Below are 24668 nucleotides of genomic sequence, written 5' to 3'. Positions count from 1 at the left end.
GGCAAGGAGTGATTGTGAGAGGGACAGAGAGAGAAAAAGAGAGAGAAAAGAAAAAAAGGGAAAAAACAATCAATGAGTCAATCAATCAATCAATAAACAAGGGATGGGGTAAGAAGAGGAGGGAGCATTAACGTAAGTTAGAGAAATCAATGTTCATACCATCAGGTTGGAGGCTACCCAGAGTGTAGCCTCCAACCTGAGTGTGGCTTCATCTTGACAGTAGAGGAGGCCATGGATAGACATATCAGAATGAGAGTGGGACGGGGAATTAAAATGTGTGGCCACTGGGAGATCCTGCTTTCTTTGACGGACAAAGCGTAGGTGTTCAGCGAAACGGTCTCTTGGTCTGCATCGGGTCTAAACTGGCCTGGCATGCTGCGTTCCACCAGTGTTTTGTGTGTGTTGCTTGAATTTCCAGCATCTGCAGATTTCCTCGTGTTTGTGAAAACATAATCTTTTCCTCCTTCTTACCCTCTGTCCCACCCACCCACACTTATGGACAGCCCTAGAACTCCAGGCCAGTCTCCATCCTCCAGTCTCCAGGCTTCTGCTATCAGGCCTCGACTTCCAGTCTTCTGATTGACCTTCCGGCTCTGCTCTTCGATATCAACCTTTGACTAGCCAATGGTGGGACCCTGAATTCCAGTCTCAAACTCCAGGTGGACCGACTGATAGATCCTCATGTCACCTCATGCCTCCCGCTCCCTGGCAGCCTTATGGTCACTAGCCTAAAGTACGGAGCAGAGACTGCGGATGTCCATGTTGCTGGACTTCGAACACAGAATGCAGACTGGAGGCCTGAACTCTACCTCCTCCACATCCCTGCCCACCCAATTATCCTACACAAGTTAAAGCTCATTTCGTCTTTAAACACTTCTTACTTTCGATGAAATGTCTTTGACCTGAAACATTATTTCTGTTTTTCTCTCCAACAATGCTATTTGACATATTGAGTGTTTCCAGCATTTTCTGTTTCTAGTTCAGATTTACAGGATCTGTAATTTGTAATATTTGAGAAAACCAGTCTTGCCTTAACTGAAGTAACACAGCTTCTAGCTCTGGAGATTTCTCTGCCTTCTGCTACTGGGTGGTTTCACCATCAGCAGGAAGGTAAACATGTACATTGGTCATAGAAAAACATGGCTGCTGTTAGTCCCATCCCCCACCTTCCTGGCCACCATGTCAATCTTTTCCACAGGATTTACTTGACATTTTGCTTTACACAAACTGCAACAGAGAAAGTAGTTTGAAAAAGGGTGAAGACTGACTACTTATTAACAACTACACAGCCCTCGTATTTATATGGTGTTTTAAATATATTAAACTGCGCCAAGGTTCTTGACATGGACACTACTAAACCGAGTCAGATATCAAGACACCTAAGGTGCATTATTATAGGAAAACCAATGAGAGTGGGACTTTCGTAGTAGATGGTTAGGCTCTGGGAAATTTTATCGGAAGGGAGAACTTGGAATACAATGTTATAGTTCCCTGAATGTGGTATCATAGGTGGACAAGATGGTAAAGAAGGCTTTTGACATGCTGGCCTTCATCAGGTCTGGGCACTGTTGTACATTATATTGCAGTTTTACCAGATATTGCTGAGGCTGCTTTGGAATATGTTCAGGTTTAGTCACTCTGCTGTAGGAAGATGCCATTAAGCTAGAATGTGTGCTGAAGAGAGTTGTGAGGAGCTAGGTTTTAGAGAGATATTGGGCAGGTTAGGACTTTATTCATTGAAGTGTAGGAGAATGAGGGGTGAACTTATAGAGATGTAGACAATCATGAGGGAGATGGATAGAACAAATGCATACATTCCTTTTTTTACCCCAGAGTTGGGGAATGAAGAACTAATGTGCATAGATTCAGGGTGAGGGGGAGATTTAACAGGAACGTGAGGGTCCATTGTATATAGAATGAGCTGTCACGGGGAAGCGATTGAGGTACATTAACTACTGTACATTTAAAGGGTAATTCGACAGGTACATGGGTAGTAAACATTTAGAGGGATTTCTCTAGAGGTTTAAAGGGCAAATGGCCTAATTTGACTAGCTTAGGTGGCCAAAGGGCCTGTTTCTGTGCTGTATGACTCTATGATGTTAGGGCAGTTGGCCATGTATTTGGGGCATTTTAAAGAGGAGAGAGGGCAGAGAAGCTCAGAGGTGGAATTCTAGAATTTGGAGTTAGTTTGCTGAATGGTTAGAAAGTTGGACAGGAAGAGATACTTGCTCTGCCAATTACTAAAGGTAATGGCTGATCTTAACCGAATTCCCACCTGCCACCTTGCTTATAAGAATATGCATTGGCCTTAAGAAGACGCTGCTTCCACCATCCTTTGAGAAAGAGAGTTCTAAAGTCTCATAACCCTCCGAGAGTGAGGATTTATTTTTCATCATGACTGTCTTAAATGGCCAGCCTTTTACTTTTAAACAATGATTCCGTAGTCCTAGATCTTCCATTGAGAGGAAACAGCCACCTTTCTGAAGACCCTGTAGGGTATCTCATTATTGTGCAGCTCTTGTCACACTAAGGGAAGAGTCTCAAGGATGTTACCTGGATTGGAGGGCTTGCATTATCTGGAGAGATTGGGTAGAATGGGTTTTTTTTTCCCTGGAGTAAAGAAAGCTGTTATATAATGGCGGATTATAAAATTATGCGAGGTATAGAAAGGACAAATGGCTAGTGTGTCTCCCACGGTGGGTATGCATAAAACTAGACAGGTTAGGTTTAACTTAAGAGGGAGGAGGTTTAAACTCTGTGTAAAAATAAAGGTTTCCTAACATATTTTCTTTCAACTTTCCCCCTTCATGTTAAATTCACATTCTCTAGAATTTGACATTTCTACCCTGGCTGTCCACTCCAATAATTTTATAAGTCTTTAGCAAAATACTTATTCAGTGCATCCATCATTTCTTTGCTCCCCATAACTACTTCTTCAACATCATTTTCCACTGGTCCAATGTGCATACTTGCCTCTCTTTTACAGTTATATATCTAAAAGAAAAGCTTTTGGTGTCCTCCTTTATATAATTGGTTATCTTACATTCATATTTTATCTTTTTTCCCCCCTTATTGTTTTTTTTTTTGTTGCCCTCTGTCATTTTTTAAAAGCATTCCAATCTTCTAGCTTCCTGTTAGTTTAGAAAATATTATTTGGCTCTTCTTTTGCTTTTTTGCTATTGTTGACTTCCCTTGTCAGGCACGAATGCTTCATCCTCCCTTTGGAATGCTTGTTCTTATTTGGGATGAAATGATTCTGCATCTTCTAAATTGCCCCCAGAAGATTCTTGCCATTGCTGCTCTACCATCATCCCTGCTAGTGTTCCTTCCCAATCAACTTTGGCCAGCTCTTCTCTCATGCCTCCTTACTTACCATTACTTTATTGTAATACTGATACATCTGATTTTAGTTTCTACTACATGCTGCTGGGTTATACATGGATGGGATGACCACTGTCTCATAAAGGTTCCTTTACCTTAAGCTCCCTAATCTGGAGAGGGTGGGATGGAGTTGATAAAAATGGAATCATGTCTGCTTAGAGTTAATAATGGTTGATGGTTGGTGCAGGTTCATTGGGTTGAGGGGCTTGATTCCATTTTGGTTCTCTGTATAATACTTTGACTATGAGCTTTATGCCAGCAATAAAAAAACACAGCATTAAACCATCAAAACAAATGGGATATCCCAGTGGCTACTCATTTTAATTCTACTTCCCATTTCCATTCCGATATGTCTATCCATGGCCACTTGCACTGTCATGATGAGGCCACACTTAGGTTGGAAGAACAACATCTTATATTCCATTTGGGTAGCCTCCAACCTGATGGTATGAACATCGATTTTCCAAATTTCTGGTAATGCCCCCCACCTTTTCTCCATTCCATCCCTTTTCCCTCTCTCTCCTTATCTCTTTGACCACCCATTACCTCCCTCTGGTGCTCCTTCTCCTTTTTCATTCTTCCATGGCCTTTGTCTCTTTCACCAATCAATTTCCCTTCCCCTCCAGGTTCCACCTATCACCTGGTATTTCTCTCTCCCCACTTTTTAAATTTACTCTGCTTTTTTTTCTCCGGTCTTGCCGAAGGGTTTCAGCCCAAAACATTGACTGTACTTTTTTCCCTGGATGCTGCCTGGCCTGCTGAGTTCCTCCAGTATTTTGTGTGTGTTGCAAGGATCTAGGGTTGCATTATTTACCTGCTATGTACACCAGGAGAATATTGGTGTTTACATGTGTGTGAATTTTTTACAACCAGATATATCTTAATTGAGGTCAAACATCCTTGGCTCTCAAAGATGAACTTTAAAAGTGTGGTATCACATTCATTGAAATTTATTGTGTCCAATATGTAAAAAGAAATACTCTATTTGCTTCAGTTTTATCGCTTAATTTGTTCTTCCTTTGCTAGTCCATTGTTCAGTATCTGCACTTAATTTTATGGTGCATTAAATACTCCATTTTTTTCTTTCTATACTAGAATTTTTGGATCTCAGATTACTGATTTGAGATGTTCACAGGACTTTCACCACAATGGACCATTCTCCCTCTCCCTCAGAAGCAGAAACTTAATAAAATACTTGAGGCTGTTTGCACATTGTTTAGATGTCAGTGATGCACCATCAATAACTCTCTGAGACGTGAGGCGAGATATCGGCTTTTATTGACTGGAAGAAAGAACAAGCAGCAATTGACCACCATGTTACATCCTGGAGACTGAGAGGCAGGGCTCAGGCCCCAATCGCCTTTATACAGGGGTCTGTGGGAGGAGCCACAGGAGCAGTCAGCGGGGGGGGGGGGGGGTGTCCAGACAGGTATATGTACTTCACCACAGTCAGTAAATGCTCGATTTCTGCAATACTTCCCTAATAGATCTGAAGCAGGTCAGCAGTCAGATCCTAGACCCATAGGGCCTCGTGAAGAATCTACAGTTGTTCCCATGTGGGAGAATTCCCTGCTCCAGAGATAGTGGGGAGAGGGATGGCAGTGGAAGGAGTAGGATGTTTGTGTTCCCTTTTCTTTCCTCCTTCTTCTGTCTCTTTGTAGCAGCAGGTTCTAGTTCCATCAGCATTGCTGATCCTAACTAGTGATATTCATAGACAGCAAATGATCTGCTGGAGGAACTCAGTTGTTCAACTGTTCTGAGTTCCTCCAGTACATAGTGGGGTGGAGCTTGCAGGGATATGGACTGAATGTAAAACTGGGACTTGCTAGGTGGACAACGTAGTCAGCATGGCTCATTGGGCCACAGGGTCTGTTTCCATGCTGTATTGCTCCATGTCTTTGAATCAGAACAAAGGCAGTCTGAGATTTGCATCTTGACTTATTCTCAGACTGTATTTTTGCAAGATTTACCTTGTGGCTTTGGTGGTACTTTATACACAGTATCAACAAGCATTTCTTCTTAAGTAATTAAATATGGTGGCCACCTCCAATCTTGATAAGTAAATCCTATGGGCTTCATTTGGTAGTTGAAATATATGATTTTTCTGAATATTTCTGTTCTAGACTTGACCTGACATTTGTTTTTGACCTACATTAGCAGAAAAACCACAATTTCAAAAAAAAACTCTGCAAATTGGTTTTGCAGCTGTTGTCAAATAGGCTTGCATTCATGTAGCACCTTTTGCAACCTCTTAGCATTTAACAGCCAATGAAGCTGTACAGTGAAGTGTGGGAAACTCGGGAAGCACTGCAAGCTCCTACAAACAGCAAGATAATTGGGTTATTTACCCCCTTCCTTCGAGCCATGCCGTCAGCAATCCCTGATTTATTCCTAGCTTAATCGTGGGACAGGTTACAATGATCAATTAGCCTACCAACTGTCACGTCTTTGGATTATGGGAGGAAACCAGAGCACCTGGAGAAAATCCCTGGGGAGAACATACAAATTCCTTGCAGGCAGCGGCAGGAATTCAGCCAGGGCCCACTATGCTAATATGCCGCCATGCAGGAAATGTAGATGTACTCAGCAGGTCAGACTGTCTTTACAGAGAGAGAGACTGTTCTAGTGGCTCACGCCAACAATAGAGTCATAAGCAGACCCTTCTGTCTATCTAGTCCGTGTTGACCTGATCTTCTGCATAGTCCCATCTACCTGCATTGGGATTATATTTCTCCATATGTCTCTCATCCATGTACCTACTCAAACTTCTCTGAAATGTTGCAATTGAACCCACATCTACCTCTTCCACACTCGGGGAGCTCGTTGCACAGTCACATCACCCTCTCGAGTGAAGAAGTTCCTCTTCAGATTCCCCTTGAATATTTCACCTTTGACCATAAACCTATGACCCCGAGTTCTACTCTCACCTCATGTGAGGTGAAAAAGCCTGAATGCAATCACCCCATCTTGATAATTTTGTATACTCCTATAAGAGTTCTCCTCATTCTCCTCTGCTCCAGTGAATAAAGTCTTCACCTGCAGTATTCAACCTTTCCCTATAACTCAGGTCAAGTCCTGGCAATACCCTTGTAAAATTTCTCTGCACTTTTTGAAGCTTATTGATATCTTTTCTGCAGGTAGGTGACACAATACTCCAAATTCATCCTCACCAAAGTCTTATACAACTTCAACATAACATTCTAATCCCTTTGTTCATTTCTCTGATTTATGATCTGATCAATGCCCTGATTAGAACAAGGAATATTTTGAATTCAAACATATTCTAAGCAGTGTAATAAGTCAAGGGATAGAGGGAACATAGGGAATGTCATTGAGACTGAGAGTAACTGAATACACAGACAATGTTGGCTCTGGTTGAGAGATGGCGAACGATAAATATCAGCCTGGAGATCTAGACAATTCCCTGTTGTTCTTCAAAATAGCTCCATGAATCCTCCTGAGAAAGCAGTCTGAACCATGGTTTAGCTTTCAATAGTGTAACAATCTATTTTGGAATGATGTAGGACTTGAAGTGATATCATTCTGATACAGATAACTTCACCATCAACTGAACCAGTAGACACTTTGCCCACCTCATTGAATCTTGGGGTAGGTGGCCATGGATATAATGATTGAGCATGCATTCCATAGTTAACAGTCACAAAGCTTCTGGGACTAGTCCCACTTTCAGAAGATCACTGACCTCAGTACGATGATCAGTGTTATACTGGATTAGACCATAGGATATAGCTGAATTAGGCCAATTGACCCATTGAGTTTGCTCCACCATTTAACCTTGGCTGATATTTTTCAACTTCATTTTCCCATCTTCTTCCCATAACTTTAACCCTTTTACCAGTCAAGATCCTATCAAATTCCAACTTAAATACACTAAATGACATGGCCTCCATGGCCCTCTGTTCCACTGATTCACCACCCTGTGGCTGACAAAGTTCCTCCTCATCTCGGCTTTAAATATCCCTTTATTCTGAGTATTTTGCCCTTTGGTCCTAGACTCTCCTATTAATGGAAGCACCCTCTCCACATCCACTGTATCCAGACTTTCATTATTTAGTAATTTATTACTAAATACTGAGAAGTACTCAATGTGGGTGTGTCAGGTGTGGCTTGTGTAAGACTGAGAGCTGGATCTGAAATATCTTTGATATACGGCCCAGTGCATTATAAACCAGGTCATAGAGTCGTAGAGCAATACATCATGGATACAGCTCTTTGGCCCAGCAAGTTCATTGACAACCATGGTGTCTACTCTACTAGCCCCAATTTTCTGTGTTTGGTTCATATTCCTCAAAGCCCTAACTGTTCATGTACCTAATCAAGTGCTTCTTAAATAATACTACTATACTTGCCTCACTTTCTTTTTTGGCAGCTTGTTCCATATACTCACCCTCTGCATGAAGAAGTTGCCCCTCAGTTCCCTTTTAAATCTCCCCCTTCTCACCCTAGTTCCATGCCCCCTAGTTTTGGTCATCCACCTTATCTATGCCTCTCATAGTTTTAAACATCTCTATAATGTTGCTCCGCATTCTCCAATGTTCCAAAAGATAAAGATCTAGCCTGGCCAACCTCTCCTGATAATTCAGCACCTCTATGTCTGGTAACATTCTTGTCAATCTTTTCTGCAGTGTTTTCAATTTTAACCATATCTTTCTGCTAAGCAGGTGACTAAGACTGTACACAGTATTCCAAGTGAGGCCACACCACTACCTTACAATATATCAGTGCAGCACAATGTTCCAACTCCTGTACTCAGTGCCCCAACTGATGAAGGCCAGTGTGCTAAATGCTCTTTTCACTATCCTGTCCATCTGTGAAGGAAGATAAATATTATTTAAAGTTGCTCCTGAGTAGGGCCCTCTCAAGAAAATTTCCTGAACTCATTACACAAATTCCAAACAAGGTATTGGATATATCTGGATATGATCTGGATATAACTCGGAGTCCTGCCATGTGCAGAAGTTCGCTGACGACACGGCCATAGTGGGGTGTGTCAGGAATGGACAGGAGGAGGAGTATAGGAAACTGATACAGGACTTTGTGATATGGTGCAACTCAAACTACCTGCGTCTCAATATCACCAAGACCAAGGAGATGGTGGTGGACTTTAGGAGATCTAGGCCTCATATGGAGCCAGTGATCATTAATGGAGAATGTGTGGAGCAGGTTAAGACCTACAAGTATCTGGGAGTACAGTTAGACGAGAAGCTAGACTGGACTGCCAACACAGATGCCTTGTGCAGGAAGGCACAGAGTCGACTGTACTTCCTTAGAAGGTTGGCGTCATTCAATGTCTGCAGTGAGATGCTGAAGATGTTCCATAGGTCAGTTGTGGAGAGCGCCCTCTTCTTTGTGGTGGCGTGTTGGGGAGGCAGCATTAAGAAGAGGGACGCCTCACGTCTTAATAAGCTGGTAAGGAAGGCGGGCTCTGTCGTGGGCAAAGTGCTGGAGAGTATAACATCGGTAGCTGAGCGAAGGGCGCTGAGTAGGCTACGGTCAATTATGGAAAACCCTGAACATCCTCTACATAGCACCATCCAGAGACAGAGAAGCAGTTTCAGCGACAGGTTGCTATCGATGCAATGCTCCTCAGACAGGATGAAGAGGTCAATACTCCCCAATGCCATTAGGCTTTACAATTCAACCGCCAGGAGTAAGATATGTTAAAGTGCCGGGGTTGATTGTATTTAATGTATTTAAGTAAACTACTTAAGAACTTTTTAAAAGCTATTATTAATGCTTTTTGAGAGAGTGATTTAAATGCATATCATATTTTTACTGAGTTAAGTATTGTATGTAATTAGTTTTGCTACAACAAGTGTATGGGACATTGGAAAAAAATGTTGAATTTCCCCATGGGGATGAATAAAGTATCTATCTATCTATCTATCTATCTATCTATCTGATCTCCAGCATGTTTTGGGCTTCTGTGAATGTGAACTGCAGTGTGGAATGATCAGTTCAAAGCTCTAGACAAAACTGCCATCTAACTCCAGTCATTTCACAATCATCATTTTGACTTTTGATTCTAGATTCATTCAATGACATGAATTTGAAATCCACATATTGGTAAGACAGTAATTAGAATGTGGAACACAGGAAACCTACAGCACATTACAGACTCTTTGGCCCACAATGTTGTGCCGACCATGTAACCTACACCAGAAACTGCCTAGAATCTCCTTACAGTATAGCCCTCTATTTTTCTAAGCTCTATGTACCTAAGTAGAGTCTCTTAAAAGACCCTATTATATCCACCACAACCACTGTTGCTGGCAGTGCTTTCTACGTACCCTCCACTCTCTGTGTGGAGAACTTATCTCTGACATCCCCCTTGTACCTACAGTACTTCCAAGCACCTTAAAACTATGCCCTCTTGTGTTAGCCATTTCAGCGCTGGAAAAAGTCTCTGGCTTTCTACATGATTAATGCTTCTCATAATCTTATAAACCTCTATCAGGTCACCTCTCATATTCCGTCATTCCAAGAAGAAAAGGCCAAGTTCATTCAACCTGTTCTCATAAGTCATGCTCCCCAATCCAGGCAACATCTTTGTAGATCTCCTCTGCACTCTCTGTACAGTATCAACATCCTTCCTGTAGTGAGTTGACCAGAACAGAACACAGTACTCCAGGTCGAGTCTAACTAAGGTCTTATATAGCTTTAAATTACTTCACTGCTCTTGAACTTAACCCTATGGTTGATGAAGGCCAACACACCATATGCTTTCTTAACAACACTCTCAACCTGTGCAGCAGCTTTGAGTGTCCTGTGGACGTGGACCCCAAGATCTCGCTGATCCTCCACATTGCTAAGATTCTTACTATTAATATTATATTCTTCCTTCAAATTTGACCTACCGAAATAAACCATTTCACACTTATCTGGGTTGAACAGCATCTGCCACTTCTCAGCCCAGTTCTGTATCCTATTGATGTCTCGCTATAGCCTCTGGCAACCCTCCAGTTTATCCACAACACCCCCAACTTTTGTGTCATCAGCAAACTTACTAAACCACCCTTCGTCCAGGTTATTTATAAAACTTACAAAGAGGAGTGGTCCTAGAACAGATGTCTTTGGAAAACCACTGGTCACCAACTTCCATGCAGAATATGAACCATCTACAACTATCCTTTGCCTTCTCTGGGAAAGCCAATTCTGGATCCACAAGCAAGGTCTGAAACTCATAACTTCAGAATCAGGTTAATTATCAGTATCCAAGATCTCCAGTTACCATACCAGTAATAATCGTGGGTGCCTGGAATACAAGGCCAGGGTGGTAGTGGAGGTGGATATGACAGAGGCATTTAAGATTTACATGTACGCATGTCGTGTGGGCAGAAGGGACTAATTTAGTGGGCTTTTAATTACTAGTTTAGACTTCAGCACAACATTGTGGGCCAAAGGGCCTACTCTGGCACTATACTGTCTGTTGTTCAAACACTGTACAACTGAATTCATTATAGGCTGGCCAAAATGTAAGGAGCTCATGTGGCATTTAAACACAGTATGGACAAGTTGGGAGGAGTAGACTGATTAGGTGCTGTAATCAGATATATATTTCAATAAAGAGAGACTGTTCATTTGTCACTGAGCCATGCCTTTTCTCACCTGTATCTTGGCATGTAGCTTGACTGTTGGATTAATGCAGGTCTGTTTTCTGTCATGGGAGCTGGTAATATTTGTGCACTGGGTCAGCTATTTAACTGGTAGTGCAATAGGCCCTGTGTTTGCTCAAGTTAAATTAGCTATCTCCCCAGTTGCCAGCAGAAAGGAGCAAGAAGGTTGTGAACTGGCTTAAGGGTTCAAAGTAACGAGTTTCTATGACTGTAATTAGACAATACAGATTCATATATTACACTTTAAGAATCATAACAAAATATGGGAGAATAAGAATAGTGTTCAGTTGGGTTTGTGCAATTCATAATACTTCAAAATAAAGAGAGAAGCAAAGATTACTGGCACTTGAGACTTTGGAGTGTCCCAAGATAAATCAGGCTAATCCACTTTTAGACTTTTAGAAACAGTTTGAAGACAAAGTATAAAGAGCTTAGATTTTACAGAGCCCAGAGCAAAGGAAAAGGTCCCAAGGTTCCATGCAGGTGGATATTCAAGCAAACACTCAAGCAGGGTTGGAGACTGCAATTCAAGTGACTTAAAACTTGGTCAGTGAGGTAAGTTTACTGGAGGAGACATTTAATCTTTAGAGTTTAGGTCTGTGGGCATCTCTGCTGATGTGAGCAGTTATGGAAGTGTGATGGCTAGAGTCACACAGCACAGAAATATGTCCTTTGGCTCACTAATGACCAGCAAGCACCCATTATCACTAACCTCTGCTTTGGATGCCGCTTTCCCCCATCATCCTGTCTCCTTATCCTCCCCCCACCTCTATTACCCACACATTCTCCCTCTGGTTCCACTCTCTACTTCCTTTCCTCTGTTCCATGCTTCATCTTCCTCTCCTTTCAGATTATATCATCTTCAGCCCTTTGTCACTTCCACCAATCACATCTCAGCATCTCATATCATTCCTTTTTTCACAACTCCCTCACCTGGATCCACCGATCAATTTCTCTTGCGCCACCCCGTCCTTCCAACTTTTTATACTGGCTAACTCACCATTTCTAGTCCAGTCCAGATGAAGGGTCTCAACTCAAAAATGTCGAATGTACATTTCCCTCCATAGATGCTTCTTGACCTGCTCAGTTTCTCCAGCACCTTTGTGTGTTGCTCCAGATTTCCAGCATCTAAAGTCTCTCATGTCTACACTAATCCCATTTTATACTCCCTCCATATTCAATGACATACCTTTACAACAGGTGTAGTTTGTGGTGGCCGGTTTAGGGAGGGATCCCAAGCACCCGAAGAAAACTGAGAGGGTGAAGAAAAGTTATGTAAACTCTTTGAGTCAGCAACAGAGATCAGGACCAAACCTGTGCCACTGAACTGCCCAACCAAGATTTTTGAATCTTCAAGAGCTTTAGAGGTGGAGGAAATTATAGAGAAGGTGAAGTGTGGTAACCACAAACTCAAGGTGGATTGGAATGGACATCACAGAAACGAGTCATTTGACTCATCTAGCCCATTTGTGTGCTGATAATCCACTTGAATCTCCTGTTCCTTCCGGTCTACTCTATCGGCCTTCTGTGCCATGCAGACATCCATTATACACAGCTATGATCCTTGCCTCAACAGCATCTTCTAAAGCAAAATACCATAGACACCAGAAATCTGACATAAAACTGTGCTAGTGTTCCACTCATTTTCATTCCTGACTGCAGCTCAATTGTGTCTCTGTCTGCTATTTAATTGATAAAGCAATTTCAACTGCTCTTTAAAATGTAAGCTGCGCTTCAGTTAGGAGCCGGTTTTGTAAGATTCCACAAACTGAACAATCTCTCAGTGCATCATTAAGCCAATCACTGAACTGACAATGCTCAGACTATCTCTTTAATTCACCTACATACACTGAAATGGACTCTGCTTCCCTTTGATTCCACTTATGAAACTTAAAGCGTACTGCAATCAACAATGTTTTCAGTTCTACATGTTCCTGCATTTTTTTCACAATATCATCAAACCTCATTTCGACTAGTTTGATTGGAGCAGTTAAACTTCTAAACAAACTGCATGCCTTTAAACCCAATTTACTTAACAAAATTGGCACTCACTTTTCATTGGCTATTTCATTTGCTTCAAAATACTGTTCAATTTGCTTGGTATAGCATATCCAGTTATCTCTTGTGCATTCAAATATGCCCATCTTTCCGATGTAGCCAGCCATTTCTGCTTTAAAAAATTTTTGTTTACTATTATCACCCAGTACTCTTGTTTATGAACCCATGAATTTGTCTGTTTTATGCCTTTTTTTTAAAGCTCCAACATCTCTGTCCCTTTCTAAAGAAACATGTGTTGAGCTACTTTCTACTTGACCTTTCCCAGCTGCACTGATTTTTAAAACTCAGGTGTACTTGCTGTACTTCAGCATCTGAGGTAATCATCTGAGGTTCCTTTCAAACTTCCTCATTGCCACTGCTACATTTTGTAACTCCGGAACATAAAATGCATTGAAAGGGAACACAGAGCCGGGAATATGTGTCTTAGTTCACTTTTTACTTTAAGGGATGTGGAATATTACTGAAATGTTGAATACATAACACTGTCTGTGAAAAGGTTGCCCCTCGGGTTCCTGTGCAAGCTTTCCCCTTTCACCTTAAACCAATACCCTCCAGATTCAGACTTCCTTCCACCAGGTGTAAAGTCATGACCTTATCTTTACCCATCATAATACTATGAACCTCTATAACAAGGGTTCCCAACTTGGGGTCCATGGACCCCTCAGTAAGGCGCCATGGTGTAAATACCTGCAATATAAGGCCATGCCTCAACTTCCTTTACTGCAAGGGGAAAAAAATGCTCAGCTATCCAAATCAGTGCATCACATCAAAGCCAGTCACTACATGAGGGATACCATGTGTGCTTTGTAGAAGGAACCATGTGAAGACACGTTATTGCAGTCCATTCCCATATTTTGCTGGAACCCTGTGGACCTTTGCTCAGAACATTGCTCATGTTCAGACTTGGTCACCAAGATACAAGAACATTCACGTTCTTTCTCACCTGTGTTTATTTAGTGCTCTGGCAAGTTGAGGCAATGCACTCTTGAACCACAATGAACTTTCTATAACAGCCACAAAAGAAACTAAACACAGCTGCAGGTTGATTAGCGATGTTCATTTTTGTGCGCAGTTGTGGACTTGGATGTATTCTTGTCATGACCTTCAATCTTTGATCACTCTGCATTATTTTATCTATAATCTTTTTCCAAATTTATTAATAAAAATCACTTTCTACGTATAAAATCCCAGTTTTTAGATGTCCATTTGGATGTAATTGCAGCAGTGTCCAGGAGATTAAACTTTGAAGCTGGTAACTCTGGTGCACTTAGGATTTCTAATTTATTTGAGGATATTGAACCCTCCCACATAGCTCTGATCTACAGCTAACCAGTGTATTTCTTCCCATCTTCTGTTGATGATGATACAGCAGTCCAAAAACTTGATTATCTGTAATCAAGGTATCAGTATTATATGGAGAAGTTTCTAAGTGTCATGATTAAAGTTACAGCACTCCAGTGACCTCCACATAGTTTTGTGTGAGAGTTGAGTAAAGAGCATTGGGATTAAATTCTGTAGATATTACCGTAACAGCATTAAATGAACATTTGTGCGAAGTCCTTTAAAGTTTCAGGGGGGAAAAAATGTGGTTTGAGAGGCAGGTTTTGAGCATCTTGGAGGGACAAAGAGGCAAAGAAGTTTAGGGAGAAAGTTATAATCACAGGATATTCTGCAGATGTTGGAAATCCACAGCAACACAAACAAAGTGCTTCTGGAACTTAGCACGTCAGGCAGTATCTGTGGAGGGGAATAAACAGTTGACATTTTGGGCCGAGAACCGTAGTAATGAAGAGTCTTGGCCTGAAACATCAACTGTTCATTCCATTCCATAAATGTTGTCTGACCTGTTGAGTTCCTCCAGCATGTTATTTATGTTCCAAAGGAGGACATTGCAGTGCTGAGGAGCTTGACAGATGAATATATTTTTACTGAATATACAAGTGACTGTAGGTGCTAGAATCTTGAGCAACAAACAATCTGCTGGAGGAACTCAGTGTGTCAAGCAGCATCTGTGTGGAAATGATTTACTGGCATTTCAAACAGTTTGAAACCCTGCATCAGGACAGACATTGGAGAGAGGAGATGCCCGGTACAAAGAGGAGAGTAGGGAGGGATGAAAATAAGAGCCTGAGGAGATCAGGCAGCAATCTTAAAGGTTATTCGTTGGAGGAGGATGTAAGAAAGAAGCCACTGAGTCAATCAGCAGAGAAACAGGCTCCTTTTCATGTTGTACATGCTCCCATTTACCACACCTAGTCTGTAGCCTTCTGTGCCTTGGTGATTCGAGTGTGCCACACTTGGATATGCAGTAGATGAGCTAAGTGTCTGACATTGAATTTTCCAACTTTCTCCTCAGTCTCTTTTCTCTTTCCTCTTGACCTTCTCAGTTCCACACTTTCCCATCCACCATTTACTCTGCCGACCCATTACCCACGGACTTCTCCTACAGGGACTCCTCCGCCACTGTTCCCATTTGCTTTCGCCAGCTCATTTCATTAAATGCACGCTTCACTTTTCTTTCCGATCAGATTTCATCATTTGTGGCCATTTGACACCTACAACTTCAACCTCCCAGTCTCTGTTGATATTTCTAGTCTTCCTTCCTTTGTCTAGCAATCACTAGTCCTCTCTTAGAGCCAACTATCACTTGTCACTTCCTGCTGCACCCTTTCCACCCTCTACACTAGTTATCTCCCTGCACTATTTCACTCTAGATGAAGTGTCTTGATTCTAAGTATTGACTCAAAATCTCCTCCCACAGATGCTGCCTGACTGCTGATTTCCTCTAATAGTTTGTCATTTGCTCCAGATTGCAACACAAGTAGTCTCTTGTGGTTCTAGTATCTACATTGTTAAATATCTGCACTTTGCTTCAACCAGTAGTATCTGGTAACACATCTGCAGTTGAATTCATCTAAACCCCGCACAGTTAGACTTTATGATCATAAGATGTAGGAGCAGAATGAAACCATTCAGCGCATCGAGACTGCTCCACCATTCCGTCATGACTGATTTATTATACCTCATAGCTCCATTCTCCTGACACCCTGACTAATCAAGAACTTATCAACCTACACTTGAAATATTACTAATGACTTAGCCATCAGAGTCATCTGTGGCAATGAATTCCACAGATTCACCACCTTCAGGCTAATGAAATTCCACCTTGTTCTGAGGCTGTCCCAGACTCACACTATAGGAAGCATCGTCTCCATATCCACTCTATCTAGGCCTTTCAACATTCAGAAGCTTTCAATGAGATCCCCCAACAGTCTTTTAAACTCCAGGCTAGTGCTATCAAACACTCCTCATATGTTAACTGTTTCATTTCCAGAATCATAGTCCAGACATCCCACCCTGCAAAAGCTCATTTCAGGGAGGTAGCACCATCAATTTGTGGGAGACTCACTGAACTTCAAGGAGAGGTGGGATGTCTGCAATAAAGTAGCTCCTTAGCAGTTAGCCAGCTAGTTTAAATAACATTAGCTATGCTAATGAACGAACGACACCTGTTAAACTCACCTCAACAAGTCTTTTCCAATTTAACCCACCATGGGCAATAGAAAAGTCACTATTGCAAACAGAGCACTGAGCAACAGTGTCATTATTTTTGATTTTGATTTTGATCTCTCCCTCTCTCCCCCCCCCCCCCCCCACCAGCTCACTCGCACTCCAAAAAAATCAATTTCTGTGATATTGTATATAATTTGCAGGCATCAGGGAGCCACCATCAATTTGCGGGAGACTCCTGGAACTTCCGGGAGAGGTGGGCTGTCTGATAGTCATGAACCTCCTCTGGACCTTCCACAATGCCAGTAAATACCAGGGCCCAAAACTGCTCATAATACTCCACGTGCAGTCTGACCAATGGCTTATAAACCCTCAGCGTTACATCCTGGCTTTTATATTCCGGACCTTTTGAAATAAATGCTCACATTGCATTTGCCTTCCTCATCACTGACTCAGCCTGCAAGTTAAACTTTAGGGAATCCTGCACAAGGACTCCTGAGTTCCTTTGCACCTCTGATTTGTTAATTTTCTCCCTGTTTAGAAAAATTGCACTTTTATTCCTTCCAGCAAAGTGCATTGCCGTACACCATATTTCATGGCCATTCCTTTGCTCTTTCACCAAATCTGTCTAAGTTGCTTCCTCAACACTGCCTACAGTATCTGTGTATCATCTGCAAACTTGACCACAAAGCCATCAATCATTGACATGCACTATAATGTCAAAAGAAGCAGTCCCAACACAGGCCTCTATGAAACACAGCTATTCACTGACAGCCAACAAGAAAAGGCCCACTTTATTCCCACTTTGCTCTTGCGAGTAATCCATGTTAGTATCTTTCCTGTAATACCATGGGCATTTATCTTGTTTAGCAGCTTCATATGCAGTACCTTGTTAAAGGCCATCTGAAAATGCAAGTAAGCAACATCCTCGGATTCCTTTGTCAATCTTGCCTGTTATTTCCTCAAAGAATTCCAACAGATTTGTCAGGTTTAAGGAAACAATGCTGACTTTGCATGACATTCTGCATAGGTACGTTCCAATGAGACAGGGAAAGGATGGTAGGGTACAAGATCCGTGGTGTACAAAGGCTGTTGAAAATTTAGTCAACAAGAAAAGAAAAGCTGATGAAAGGTTCAAAAAACTAGGTATTGATAGAGATCTAGAATATTATAAGGCTAGCAGGAAGGAGCTTAAGAATGAAATTAGGAGAGCCAGAAGGGGCCATGAGAAGGCCTTGGCGAGCAGGATTAAGGAAAACCCCAAGGCATTCTACAAGGATGTGAAGAGCAAGAGGATCAGATGTGAGAGAATAGGACCAATCAAGTGTGTATGGAACCGGCGGAGATAGCAGAAGTACTTAATGAATACTCTGCTTCATGGAAAATGACCTTGGTGATTGTAGGGGTGACTTACAGTGGACTGAAAAGGTTGAGCATATAGACATTAAGAAAGAGGATGTGCTGGAGTTTTTGGAAAGCATCAAGTTGGATAAGTTACCGGGACCAGACGAGATATACCCCAGGCTACTGTGGGAGGCGAGGGAGCAGATTGCTGATACTCTGCTGATGATCTTTGCATCATCAATGGGGATGGGAGAGGTTCCAGAGGATTGGAGGGTTGCGGATGTTGTTCCCTTATTCAAGAAAGGAAGTAGAGATAGCCCATGAAATTATAGACCAGTGAGTCTTACTTCAGTGGTTGATAAGTTGATGGAGAAGATCCTGAGAGGCAGGATTTATGAACATTTGGAGATGCATAATATGATTAGGAATAATCAGCATAGCTTTATCAAAGGCAGGTCGTGCCTTATGAGCCTGATTGAATTTTTTGAGGATGTGACTAAACATATTCATGAAGATAGAGCAGTAGATGTAGTGTTTATGGATTTCAGCGAGGCATTTGATAAGGTACCCCATGAGAAAGTGAGAAAGTAAGGAGGCATGGGATCCAAGGGGACCTTGCTTTGTAGATGCAGAATTGGCTTGCTCACAGAAGGCAAAGAGTGGTTGTAGATGGGTCATATTCTACATGGTGGTAAGTGATCAGTGGAGTGCCTCAGGGTTCTGTTCTGAGAACCCTTATCTTAGTGATTTTTATAAATGACCTGGATGAGGAAGTGGAGGGATGGGTTAGTAAATTTGCTGATGACACAAAGGTTGGGGATGTTGTGGATAATGTGAAGAGCTGTCGGAGGTTACAGCGGGACATCGATACAATGCAAAACTGGGCTGAGAAGTGGCAGATGGAGTTCAAACCAGATAAGTATGAGGTGGTTCATTTTGGTAGGTCAAATATAATGGTAAGACTTGATCAGAGGGATCTTGGGGTCCGAGTCCATAGGAATCTCAAAGCCGCTGTGCAGGTTGACTGTGTGGTTAAATAGGCATATGGTCTTAATCAACCGTGGAATTGAGTTTAGGAGCTGAGAGGTAATGCTGCAGCTATATAGGACCCTAGTCAGACCCCACTTGGAGTACTGTGCTCAGTTCTGGTCACTGCACTACAGGAAGGATGTGGAAACCATAGAAAGGGTGCAGAGAAGATTTACAAGGATGTTGCCTAGATTGGGGAGCATGCCATATGAGAATAGGTTGAGTGAACTTGGCCTTTTCTCCTTAGAGCGATGGAGGATGAGAGGTGATCTGATAGAGGTGTATAAGATAATGAGAGGCATTGATCATGTGGATAGTCAGAGGCTTTTTCCCAGGGCTGAGATGACTAACATGAGAGGGCACAGTTTTAAGGTGCTTGGAAGTAGGTACAGAGGAGATGGCAGGGCCAAGTTTTTTACATAGAGGGTGGTGGGTGCATGGAATGTACTGCCAGCGATATGGTGGAGGCGGATATGATAGGATGTTTTCAGAGACTCCTGGATAGGTACATGGAGCTTAGAAAAATAGAGGACTATGGGTTAACCCTAGGTAATTGCTAAAATAAGTATATGATTGGCATGGCATCGTGGGCCGAAGGGCCTGTATTGTGCTGTTGGTTTTATATGTTTCTATACATTATCATGTGCCTTTCTTACCCCACAACCTCATTATGGACTCCAACATCTTCCCAACCACTAAGGTTAGGCTAATTGGCTTATAATTTCACAAACAAGAGAAAATCTGCAGATCTGGAAATCCAAGCAACACACACAAAATACTGGAGGAATTTTTGGCCAAAACGTCAATTGTACTTTTTTACATAGATGCTACCTGCCCTGCTGAGTTCCTCCAGCATTTTGTATGTGTTGCTTGTCTTATAATTTCCTTTCTTTGCCTCCCACCTTTCTTAAAGAATGGAGTGATATTTGCAATTCTCCAGTCCTCTGGAACCATTCCAGAATCTAGTGATTCTTGAAAGGTCACTACTAAATGCCTGCAGAATTTCTTCAGCTACTCTTTCGGAATCTGGGGACAGAGCCCATCTGGTCTCGGTAACCTATATGTCTTCAGCTTCCCAAGCACCTTCTGTCACTGTCCTGATAGTTTATTCCCTAGTTTCCTCTAATTTCCTTTGATTGTGCCATAGTTCTGACCGTTAATTTCCAATTGCTTCTAATTTTCTTTGGTGGCAGCACACCTGGTTTCCATCAGGACCTGCAATATAAGAACCCCAGCGTTACAAGCCCTAGTTGTCAGATCGTTGGTTTTACCTGTGTGGTGATTAACATTTCCCGGCTGCTTAGAACTGTGTGTTCTAAGTTTTACTCCAGTTTCAGGGTTTACCTATGAAACCCCATCTCTCAGTATCAAGGCTCCGTGCCAGGATCCCTCCTGTTTGTTGTTCAACGTTCATATCTGCATAAGTCTCCTAACTCAATCTCCGTGCCTGTGTCCTGCACTTGGGTTCGCTTCAGTTGCTCATTGTAACACCTTCTCTTCAGTAATAGCGACGACTCTCACTTCTGGCCCCTGACACTGTTGAATTTCTGGCATACCACTAGTGCTTTCCGCAGTGAAGACTGTTACAAAATACTTATTAAGTTTGTCTGTTATTTCTTTGTCCCCATTACTACCTCTCCAGTATCATTTTCCAGTGGTCCAATACCCACTCACATCTGTCTTTCACTCTTTATACGTCTGAAAAAATGGTATCCGATATTGGCTAGGTTATCTTTGTATTTCATCTTTTCTCTCCTGTTTCAGTTTACCTTCTGTTGGATTTCCAATTCTCCAAGTTCACAATATTTTTTGCTGTTTTATGCTCTCTCTTTTGCATTTATTCTGTCTTTAAGTTTAGCCTGTTGATAGCAGGTAAATCCACATTTTCACACCACTTGTGTCTCTAGTAATTTTAGTTATGTAGTGCACCCTCAATACTTAGCATGACTGCAAAAACAAGATCTGCTTTGCCAGCATGGTCTTTTGAAGAGTAAAGTCAAAGGATTCTTGAGAGTTTGAAGTATTCTTGAACTGATTCCTTTACTAATGTAAAATAACTTTGAAATACTAGAGAAAAAAATGCTCTATATTATGACTGTCTCACTCAATAGGGACAGAGATATCCTTTTATTTGCTATTCTGTGAAATCTGATCAGTAAGACTTGCCATAAGTTTTTAGTGTTCCAATTTCAATTACTAAAATAAAATTAATGAATGAGAAAGGTTTGAATTACTGAGGCTTTTGCATTGGGATGGAGGACATGTTGGAGTCTAACTGACATGATGAAATTATGAATGATATGGATAGTACAAATCATTCCCATGTGACAAGGGGAAATTAAATCAAGATCATGAGAGGAATAGTTCAGTAGATTGAAGACCTTTCTGTCTCAAGCAATTGACTGAATGTAGTAAGGGCTACATTTTCTTGCATGGTGCTGCCAGGTGTCCTGTGCTGGGAGCAGTGGTATTCTTGCAGTTGGATTCCCATGCAGACTTTTACAGAGTAGAACCTTAGATAATACAAGTGCCCTCACCACGAGTGAGCACTAAATCTCTTTGAAGTTCCTTTGGTAACCTTGAAAAGACCCACTTCACCACCACCATGAAGTATAAAGCATGAATATAGATTTTGGCCGCAGTTGGTCTATCAACATACGCAGCTATATAAAAGTGTGCTTAGGTCACATATGGAAAATTGTGTTTAGTTCTGGTTGCCACATTACAGAGAGGATGTGGAGATTTTGAAGAGGGTGCAGAGAAGGTATGAGCTAGAGGTAGGAGCGATAGAGAGAGATGGATCGTGAACAGGCAGAGGTGATTTTGTTTAAGACCATAAGGTATAAGAGCAGAACTATACTTTTTGGGCCATTAAGTGTGCTCCACTATTTCATCATGGCTGATCCATTTTCTCTCTTAGCCTTCTCCCGATATCCCTTCATGCCCTGACTAATCAAGAATCTAGCAACCTCTGCCTTAAATATACCCAAATACTTGGCCTCTATGGCCACTTGTGGCAATGAATTCTGCAGATCAACCACTTTCAGGCTAAAGAAGTTCCTCTTCATCTCCATTCTAAAAGGGCGCCCCCCTCCCATTCTGAGGCTGGGTCCTCTGGTCTTAGACCCTCCCACCATAGGAAACATCTTGTCCACATCCACTCTGTCGAGGCCTTTCAATTTGGTATTCTGTTCAGCACAGACAGTGTGGGCCAAAGGTGAGAGTGGGAAAGTTTGAGAGAGATATGAGTGATTTAGAAACCTACCTCCCTAGCCAGACACTAAAGCCTAGCAAAGGCTTGAATAATTTCTTGTACGTGAGGTTTTAAAAGAAGACAGAGTAACGTATAAGCGGCAGCAGCCACTGAGGAGTTTTCCTTGCCTAAATTCCTGTGCACCACCATAAATCTCGGCACCACTATTTCTATTTCTTCAACTGTATCTTCAGACAGGAAGGGAAGTTGGTGTCACTGTTGAGATGATCATTTATATTTTCCACTCCCTAAAAGCCTTTGAGGAGGTGATGGTGATTTATCCATTTGAAGTCGTTGGGTGAAGGTTATCCTACAGTACTGTTGGAGATGGCATTCTAGGATTTAGATAGATAGATAGGTACTTTATTTATCCCCATGGGGAAATTCAACTTTTTTTTTCCAATGTCCCATACACTTGTTGTAGCAAAACTGCCAATACAGATGCCTTGTGCAGGAAGGCACAGAGTCGACTGTACTCCCTTAGAAGGTTGGCGTCATTCAATGTCTGTAGTGAGATGCTGAAGATGTTCTATAGGTCAGTTGTGGAGAGCGCCCTCTTCTTTCTGGTGGCGTGTTGGGGAGGAAGCATTAAGAAGAAGCATTTAGACTCAGCAGTAATGAGAGACCGGCAATAGATTTCTAAGACAGAACGGTGAGTGACTTGGAGGGGAAACTGCAACTGAGGGTGTTGCCATGTGCCTTTCCAGTTGCTAGACATTGTGGTTTATTTGCTGAACTATCTATTCTCACACTGACTAGAAATTGACTCTTTGATTCACATTTCAATGGGTGGAACAGACACTGAGGACATGGTGAAATTGAAGGGCTTTGTTTTCTGTGTTGCATGGCTGCATGTACCTCGGTGACCAGCCTCTGCACATTGTTGGATTTAGTCTGCTTATTCTCTAGTTATGAGATTCATGCTCTCTCAAAAAATCTCTGTATGTGTATTCTTTGTGTAATCACTGTGTATTGTTAGCTATTTTACTTCTCTACCACGGCTGAGCAACTGTATCATTCTATGCACTGTCACGTAAAAGTTTACCATCCACTTCTCCTCAGTAGTGGAAGACAGAGGAGGAATGAAGAGAGAAGCCGTGGGAATAGTCAGCAGAGCCTTCAGCACGGGTACCCCTCCAAGGGATATACAGTAATGGGTGAATCATGACAGTGTTCTGGATTCTTTCTCTCACATCACATCGAACCTGGCAATGTGTGGTAATATTTATAGGCTCACACTGCTGGTATGTGTGCTTCCATGTTTACAGCTGAGCAGCTAAGCATCCAGGCAGTTCTCTGTGCTGATATCACGGTGTACAATAACAGGGATCTGTGCCATGTGCTGGGGAGCAAGTGTTGGTGGGGTCAATATTTATAGATCTGTACACAGCAACTAACGGCAGGAGAGCTGTGCGCTGACTTCCACAGTTGGATAATTTACATTTTGATTCAAGTCCTCTTTCTTTGCAGCTCTGAGTGGTTCCTGTGTTTTGGCTCCACGTTCCTGAATGCCTGGATTGGGACATTTCACCGAAACGCTGACCAACGGGTGGCAGTTTTAGATTAAGTGATCAGCAGAGTTTGTAGGTAAGGTTTTGACTCCTTGCCATATTGAAGCCATTGATTGCAATTTGTATTCAGTTGAAGTTAAGGCTTTCAGACTGTGTTGTGCTGTGACCTTTTCTTGCTGTATTAAACACTGCAGAAATTATTTTAGAATCTGTTTTGGACTGCACCACATCATACACAGGATAAAACACAGCCAGCATTTTTGTCCACTGTTTTCATCCTGCAGGCATTCTCCTCATTGAAACCCCTCACTCCATGACATTCTGATTAGCTGAAGGTGCAGAACGGCACCTTTGATTTGATTTCCTCACTAACTACTGCCGAAGTTAATTGCAGATCTAATAGTCACCAATTTAGTGTCCTTCTTGATCAAATGTTGCTTGAAAAAGATTCATACTGATTACCTTTGTCAAAGTCATGGTCAGAGGCCTGGGAAAGGGTTATCTGGATGCTGCCTGGATTAGAGGGTATGAGCAGTAAGGAGAGGTTGGACCGACGGGTTATTTTCTCTGGAGTGTCAGAGGCTGAGGGGAGTCCTGATAGAAGTTTATTTATTATGTTAAGACAGGTGCAGTTAGATTAGGCAGTTCGAATCTTTTCCCAGAGTATAGATGTCAAATACTAGCCAACATACATTTAGGGTGATAGGTGGAAGGTTTAAAGGAGATGTGTGAGGTAAGTATTTTACCCAGAGAGTGATGGGTCCCTGGAATGAGCTGCCATGGGTGATGGTGGAAGCAGATACATTAATAGTTTTTAAGAGGCTTTTAGATAGACATGAATGTACAGGGAATTGAGGGATATGGATAACAGGCAGGTAGGAGAGATTTAGTTTATTTTAGCATTATATTTGGTATAGACATGTTGTGTTGAGGGGCCTGTTTCTA

The 24668-nt window shown here is 42.0% G+C and overlaps 1 protein-coding gene across 6 annotated transcripts in view; it reads left to right on the top strand.

Annotated features, from left to right (window-relative positions):
- bmpr1ba (bone morphogenetic protein receptor, type IBa) overlaps nucleotides 1-24668 on the top strand; it is a 544116-nt gene that overhangs the window by 239006 nt on the left and 280442 nt on the right. For 5 of the 6 annotated variants that reach the window (XM_073042436.1, XM_073042437.1, XM_073042438.1 and 2 more), the window contains one exon: nucleotides 23683-23799. The exons of the other annotated variant lie outside the window; for it this stretch is intronic. The gene's annotated coding sequence lies outside the window, so the exon portion shown is untranslated. The remainder of the gene's footprint in view (nucleotides 1-23682; nucleotides 23800-24668) is intronic. 6 annotated transcript variants of the gene reach the window in all.

This window comes from Hemitrygon akajei, chromosome 4 (assembly GCF_048418815.1).
Source record: "Hemitrygon akajei chromosome 4, sHemAka1.3, whole genome shotgun sequence".
NCBI lineage: Eukaryota > Metazoa > Chordata > Chondrichthyes > Myliobatiformes > Dasyatidae > Hemitrygon > Hemitrygon akajei.
The sequence above is the reverse complement of the archived record's forward strand: the minus strand, read 5'-3'. Positions and strand labels throughout refer to the sequence as shown.